General features: G+C 41.1%; 1 long non-coding RNA gene across 1 annotated transcript; it reads right to left on the reverse strand.

Moving 5' to 3' along the window:
* Positions 1-955: 955 nt before the first annotated feature.
* LOC131423343 (uncharacterized) lies at positions 956-6677 on the reverse strand. Its single transcript, XR_009224757.1, has 2 exons — positions 6160-6677; positions 956-1999 (listed from the first exon to the last, which is right to left on the reverse strand). It is a non-coding gene; the product is annotated as an uncharacterized LOC131423343 (long non-coding RNA).
* Between the last annotated feature and the right edge of the window lie 724 nt (positions 6678-7401).

Consider the following 7401-nt stretch of genomic DNA (forward strand, 5'->3'; position numbering starts at 1 on the left):
ACTAGAATTCCTCTTCTCCAAGGTGGGTCATAGAAATCACAACCCTTATACACAAAGCCAGCCATAAAACTTAAAACTATTACTCTAACTTTTCCTGACCTTTCTGTTTAAGAGTGGGCCATAAAGAAATTCTCTGACCTACCTTGATTCATTGTAGGTCAAAAGACCCCCAGTCCAGAAAGCATCCTGCCCAGTAACTTGAAAGAAATGTTACACAGAAAACACTGGAAGAGGCTCTGGATGTGGCCCAGTGGTAGAGCGCTCACCTGGCATGCGTGAGGCACTGGGTTCGATACTCAGCGCCACATAAAAATAAAATAAAGATGTTGTGTCCACCTTAAACTAAAAAATAAACATTTTTTAAAAAAGAAAACACAGGAAGAATTTTTTTTTAAGAGAGAGAATTTTTTTTAATATTTATTTTTTAGTTTTCGGGGGACACAACATCTTTGTTTGTATGTGGTGCTGAGGATTGAACCCGGGCCGCACACATGCCAGGAGAGCACGCTACCGCTTGAGCCACATCCCCAGCCCAACACAGGAAGAATCTTAACAGGCAGAACTTGCTAAGACTTCCCCCTTAGTCTATTATGATTATATCATACCCTTTTTGTCAATCATATTTCTAAATGGCTGCCCATGCATCACTGACCCTAAGCACAAAGGTCTTTGATTCTTTTAAAAAAATGTCTCCTGTGTCACACACACACACACACACAAAAAAATGATTCAATAAATTTATTTTGTTTTTCTCTTGCCAATCTGTCTTTTGTTGTAGAGTTGTCAGCCATGATTTTTTATGATGGGCAGGAAAGGGATCACCCCCTTTTTGCCCCTACAATATAAATAAATGTATAATAACAAATATGTGTATTCAAATAAACATAAAAATAAATTAGTATAAATGAAATATCCACAGATCCCAAACCCGGAATGAACCACACGAGACACTGGCTGCAAAAAGCAGGAGGCGTTTATTCTCACACAGGCGCCTGCGGGTGCACAGCAAAACCTCAGCCGGAGCTTCGGTGAACTGGCACACCGGGCTTTGGGGTATAGATCTTTTATAGGGAACAGGTGGGTTAGGTCTTAGCTTAGCACAGCAACAGCCTTCCTATTGGTCCCTCTGAATTCAGCAGTTGAGTCACCTAGGGGGGTAAACTTGTTTTCCCACTTTAGTTCTCAGAAAAACCATAAAATTGCATCCTGTCCTTTTAGTTCCTGTTTTTACCCTGTTTGCTCAAGTTTGGCCCTTCCGGGGTTATCTATATGGAACATCTTGCAGCTTCAGGGCACAGGGGTTAGTTTTCCTAATGTTGGGCCTGGGGCCTTGGGGTCCTTCATTCCCCCCTTTTTTTATATCATGGATATAATCTTATATCCATTGACCCATCTGCTCGGATTCCAGCATTATTTCAGCTGACGGCTCAGCATACTGGTTGGGGGTTGGTATTTACTATTAATCTAATTTTGAATAGGACCCCAGGGTCATAGGCAGTTTTATGATATACTCTCAGGCCCCATTGTTTTTTGTTTTTTGTTGTTTTTTTTTAAATTATATTTCTTGTCCCCGATAATACTTGTCATGTCTGGCTCACAGATTGGTTGGGGTTAACTGATATGGGGAAGACACAGCACAAAGCAAGAAAAATCAACATCGAGTGAGTCTTATCTTTAGCGGATTTTGGGTACGTTGCAACTTCCATTCTGGATCCGGAGAGGTGTCTGCGGACTCCTGTGGATGTGCAGTCTTCACGTGGGAAGCATGGATCTAAGCAGCGATGCCGTCCACTTTGAGTGCAGTAGGAGTGGTCAGCAGGATAGTGTAGGGTCCTTTTCACCGCGGTTCGAGGTTCCTGCTCTGGTGCCTGCGTACCCAGACGGTATCTCCGACCTTGAAGGGATGTGGCAGCAAGGGGGTTTTAAGTTCCTCTTTGTATGCTGCGGCTAGAGGCTTCCAGACCTCGTTCTGGACCAATTGCAAAGCATGCAAATGAGTCTGCATAGATGGGGTGAGGGAGGCATAGGTTTTAGTTTTATAAAAGTTAATAGCGGGAGGTGGGGCACCGTACAGGATTTTAAATGGGGTTAGTCCATGTGGGCCTGGGGTGTTTTGGGCCCCATACAAGGCTAAAGGTAGGAGTTGTACCCAGTCTCTAGTGCCAGTTTCAAGTGTCAATTTAGTTAAAGTCTCCTTAATGGTTCTATTTATCTTTTTTACCTGTCCTGAACTTTGGGGTCTATAACCATAATGTAATTTTTAATTAATTTTCAATGTATTGGCTACCGCCTGACTTACCTGGGAGACGAAGGCAGGCCCATTAAATGTTTCCTTTTTGGTCCTCATTATCAGGATCAAAGGGAGTAAACCTCCGATAAGCCTCTTAATTTTTCTAAGAAGGCTGTCGGAGTTTCCTCTGACCCCTGGATAGTCTGTCTTACCTGAGCCAAATTGGTGGGCCGTCGCCCTGCTCCATGGAGACCCCCCTGCTCCATGGAGACCCGCTATGAGTAACTGGCGATAGAGATGTAGGTGGTTCTCACCTGCTTCAGTCGCATAGTCCCAGTTTGGCCGGGTTAAAGGAAAAGCTTCGTTAATCAAATTTGTGAGTTGGGTGGGGCGCCCGTCGTCCCCTGGCACATTTTTGCGAGCTTCCAAAAGAACCTTTTGTTTCTCCTCTGTGTCTAATAGAGAAATCTTTAATTCTGCTACTTAGGGCTGGATAACCATATTAGCAAACATCAAGTCTACCTGTGTTGTCTAGAAATAAAAGCCTTAGACTAAAACTATTCTAGTAGTTCCTTTGACAGTTATCAGGCATTTCTGTCTAAGAATCTCTCTTGTAGCCTCCAGTCTATTTATTTATGGAAGTTACATTTAATTATTATTATCATTTAAGATGTCCAGGAACAGCTGTGCTTTGGCTTTGACTGTCTTTGCTAAGTGTTTAAGATGAAGCAAGTCAAACTGACTTTTGTTTCTACCTATTGTTTACAGTCAGCTGAGTTATCCTGGGAGTCCTCGGGAACTTCATAGCAGCTTTTCAGTTCTGCTAGTGCCATTTGCGCTAGGATGGGTCCAGGCCTTGTTTGACCATATGGCTTCCCTCAGAAGCATCAGGGATGTCTCCCTTTTTTAATGACCCTCCTCTTTACAGCAAATGCACCATTTGGCTTTCTGTCCTCCACTGGTCTCATTAATCTCCCTGCTCAGGAGGTTATGTGGCCTAGAGTTGCTGAGCCCTTTGGAGAAGTCCCCTATTCCCTGATTCAGACTGACTCAGAGGGCAAGAGCCAAATATTGGTTTTCTTGGCCCTTTTAATTTAACTAATTTTAAAAACTTGATCTTAAACATCCAGCAAATAAGTTAACAGCCTTATATTAAGAGCACTGGGCTTTAATGTCTATCTCTCTATCCTGTAGGTGATAACTCTTTATCTTATGTTGACCCAGGTTGTGTTCTTAAAGCAATACCTCTTTAGAATATTAATAGGCAATCCTTAAACCATTTATAAGCAAACTACAAAACAAAACTAACTAGGGTAAAAACATATTTAGCTTATATAATAGCTACCTTGAATTCTGGCAGGGTTATACATCATAATTTCCTGTTTGAGATCCTAGTAATCTTGGCAAAAACCTACTTTTGGACACAACTTTAACTGTACTGAAATCTGGCTTACTTTTTTTATAGCCATTTTCACATGTAGTGAGATGGGACAGAGCCTTATCTCAAGTAAGGCAGGGCTCTTTATAAATCTCAAGTACTATAGTTCTGAAGCTGATCATTTTACAAAGTTTACATAAATTGTTGTTCAAGTTTACATGAACATTAGCTAACACAACATAATATCACACCTAAAATATGAATTAAAGGCTGAAAGCTTTTAACCTCTTGTAGAAAAGTAGTAATGTACTTTTGTGTTTTGCAATAAAACCTTTACACAGATTAGGCTCTTATTAACTTAAAAATACATAAATTGTATCTTAGAGTAGAAAGTAACATGGAACTGTACATATCTTATTGATAACAAGTTCAGTTATAGAACACAAATGATATAATTGAATTTCCAACATTTTTTTTTAAGCCTAAAATTACCATACAACTTTAGAACACCAGCTTGATATAATGTTCTTTTGAAGCTTTTACCTTACAGACTTGTATACCTGGAAGATATGAACACATTAATAACACCATAATTACATAAACCTCCTTTTGTTCACATTTTGAAACAATACTTGTAAACTTTTAAATTTAAGCAGAGTTAACATTTTATTAGGGCCTTTTTGAACACCTAGAGAAACTTATAAGCTTAATTTTGAGGACATCTTTACTTTTATCTGTTTACCCAATCTAAATTGAACCGTTTGAATCACGTGAATTAAAGATATTTGGATCTATTTTTAATTTTTTTTTTTCAGGCTACCCAGTTCAAAATTGAAACTTTTAAAATTTTTTATCCCAAGTATTTAAGTTTTCTAGCATGAACTATCTGAAATCAAACTAAACAATTGTTTAAACCCAACTTTTAACTGCAAGATAGTGCAATGCTTTAGAAACCCATTCAGATACCAGATTGTTACAATAAAAATTATTATTATTTATTTTTTAGACACATATTTAACCTAGATTATCCCTAAGAAACAATTAGACAACCAGATAAGAAAATATCTCTCCAGGTTTTGAACTTTCATTTAATTATGACTCCCATCAGTGGCACCATAGATTTTCCTATGAGTGGACCAGATGTTTTCACGTAGGGGCAACTATAGGTGTAAAATCAAGGGTCTCAGTGTGACTGGCTTTACTGCATTCAGTGTCCTTTCTTTTTAAGTAAACAGAGGTTAAGTAAACAGATCCTTAAGATGTAGATAAGGACCCAGGGAACTCCCCAGAGCTAAATGGCTCTGGCAGCTGCTGGGAGTCCCTTAATCCTATCTTTCACCCACAGGATCAGTTCCTCTAGTTTAGGTATTTTTTTTTTTTCTAACTTGTTAGTAGCCAGCTCCCAAAAAGTCCATCCTCTGCTTGCAGTTGTTTCGAGTGCTAGGCTTCCCCAAGAAAGCAGAGTGGGAACTCCTTAAAAGTCCCCTTGAGAGTGTCAAAATTTGTGACTGAAAATTTGGTTCCCATCTCTAAAGTTAATTAACATTAATTTAATAATGAGGACAGGGCTTTGAGAAAAGTCAAAGCGAGATGTCAAAGTTGTTAAATCCCCAGCAGGCATCTCTATTTGCACTCAAGCCGGTTATGGGGGGGAAGAAAACATTGCTTCCCTAGTCTCAGTATTCAGCCTTAGATAGAATTTATCATCCGCCTTGGGCTGCATTTCCAAGCAGCCCGACTCCAGGAAGACCCGTTCGCTTCCTGGGGTGGAGGGGCCGGGAGGAACAGGGACGGGACAGATCCGCCATACCGCCGGGTGGAATCCTCCCGGCGGACTGCGTGGATCCCACCCATGCAGGAGGGGATTCGCAGAGGTCCTGAAAGGTTAAAAGCCATGATCTGGATGGCCATGCGGCCCCGGCTGAAAGACAATCTCTGACTTTGCAAATTAGAGAGAGAGATGGAGGGACTCTCCTGGGGGCCATTTAACTTTGAGGGTGGGCCAATATTGGCCACTCCGTGGTACAGAGTGTTACCCATTTTTTTCTTTTTGACTGCCACGGACAGGTTGTCTGCCCGATCTTGAACGTCTTGCCAATGATCTAGAGTTAGGCTCAAAGGGGTTGTTAGTGATTGTCCCATGTTATTCTCAGAGAGGAAATAGAGAGACAGACACAATGACACAAAAACGAAACCAAACAGTGAGATCGCTGCGCGGCTTCGGTGGAAACCGAACAAATCAGATGGCCTGGGAGAAGTTTGTACTTCTTTGTCGCCTACAAAAATGGTGTAACCCTCGGAAACACCGGGGGCCCCAAAGAAATGGACCCTTCTGATCCCTGGGACGTCTCCCAGGGTGGCAGGGGAGAAGTCCGAGTTCGTCAACTCCTTCTCAAGCTGCCTCAGAATACTAAATGACAGAACTGCCTCAGAATACTCAGAATACTAAATGACTATGCCTAGGATCATATAGTCTTACAGACGCTGCGCGGAACAAAGAACAGATAACCAACAGGACAACAAGACAGTCAGTTTGAGCTGGCCAGCTTACCTCCCAGTGATGTCGGGTGTCCTCCGGATAGGGACCGGGATCGGAACCGGAACCGGGATCTTGGATCTCGGTGGGGCCTCCACAATGAAATATCCACAGATCCCAAACCCGGAATGAACCACACGAGACACTGGCTGCAAAAAGCAGGAGGCGTTTATTCTCACACAGGCGCCTGCGGGTGCACAGCAAAACCTCAGCCGGAGCTTCGGTGAACTGGCACACCGGGCTTTGGGGTATAGATCTTTTATAGGGAACAGGTGGGTTAGGTCTTAGCTTAGCACAGCAACAGCCTTCCTATTGGTCCCTCTGAATTCAGCAGTTGAGTCACCTAGGGGGGTAAACTTGTTTTTCCACTTTAGTTCTCAGAAAAACCATAAAATTGCATCCTGTCCTTTTAGTTCCTGTTTTTACCCTGTTTGCTCAAGTTTGGCCCTTCCGGGGTTATCTATATGGAACATCTTGCAGCTTCAGGGCACAGGGGTTAGTTTTCCTAATGTTGGGCCTGGGGCCTTGGGGTCCTTCATAAACACACAAATACGATGTGCAAAAACAAAAATTAATTTTCCACTTGCTGAAACAACTATTTAATAAATACAATGCACAGAAATCAATTGTTAATTTATGTTAAACACATTAAACATACACCTGCTTAAGAAAGGAAAATATAAGCAAAATAAAAATGGTAAATGTATTCCTCAAACAAACCTTCTTCATGTTCAGGATTCACAGCTTCTGAATCATTTTCCATTTACCTGATGGTATTCATGTTTTCCCCACACAGTCTAGATGTGCCACAAAGAAGATTGTTGAGACAGTATTTATAAAAGAGTTTATTCTTCCCAGAGATCCCTTCCAAGCTGTTGACACTCATTCTGCAAGATTTGATGCCAATAATTTCTTGATCTTACCTGAAGACACCAGGAGTCGGTTTTCAAAGGGCTAAAACTTAGATTTCTTTCAAATGATCTTAATAATATGTTGCCTGTAACATCAAAAGGCTGCTATTGCCCACTTACACCAGCAGAAATACTGGGCAAGCTTCATGGTACAGCCCAGTGTGACTACATCACCAGTGTTGCCTGTGTGTACTTTCAGAGTGAAGATAATATACACCAAGTAATAAAACATGGTGTTTAGTTTTATTTTCTTTTATGACTCTGAGAGATAATGGTAATGGCTTTAAATATATTTCTTTTTTTTTTTGCTTTGTTTTGTTTTTAATTTTTTTATTTGTTTTAATTA

This window comes from Marmota monax, unplaced genomic scaffold, assembly GCF_021218885.2.
Source record: "Marmota monax isolate L192 unplaced genomic scaffold, Marmota_monax_Labrador192_F-V1.1 WCK01_AAM20220418_F8-fsc00098, whole genome shotgun sequence".
NCBI classification, from domain to species: domain Eukaryota; kingdom Metazoa; phylum Chordata; class Mammalia; order Rodentia; family Sciuridae; genus Marmota; species Marmota monax.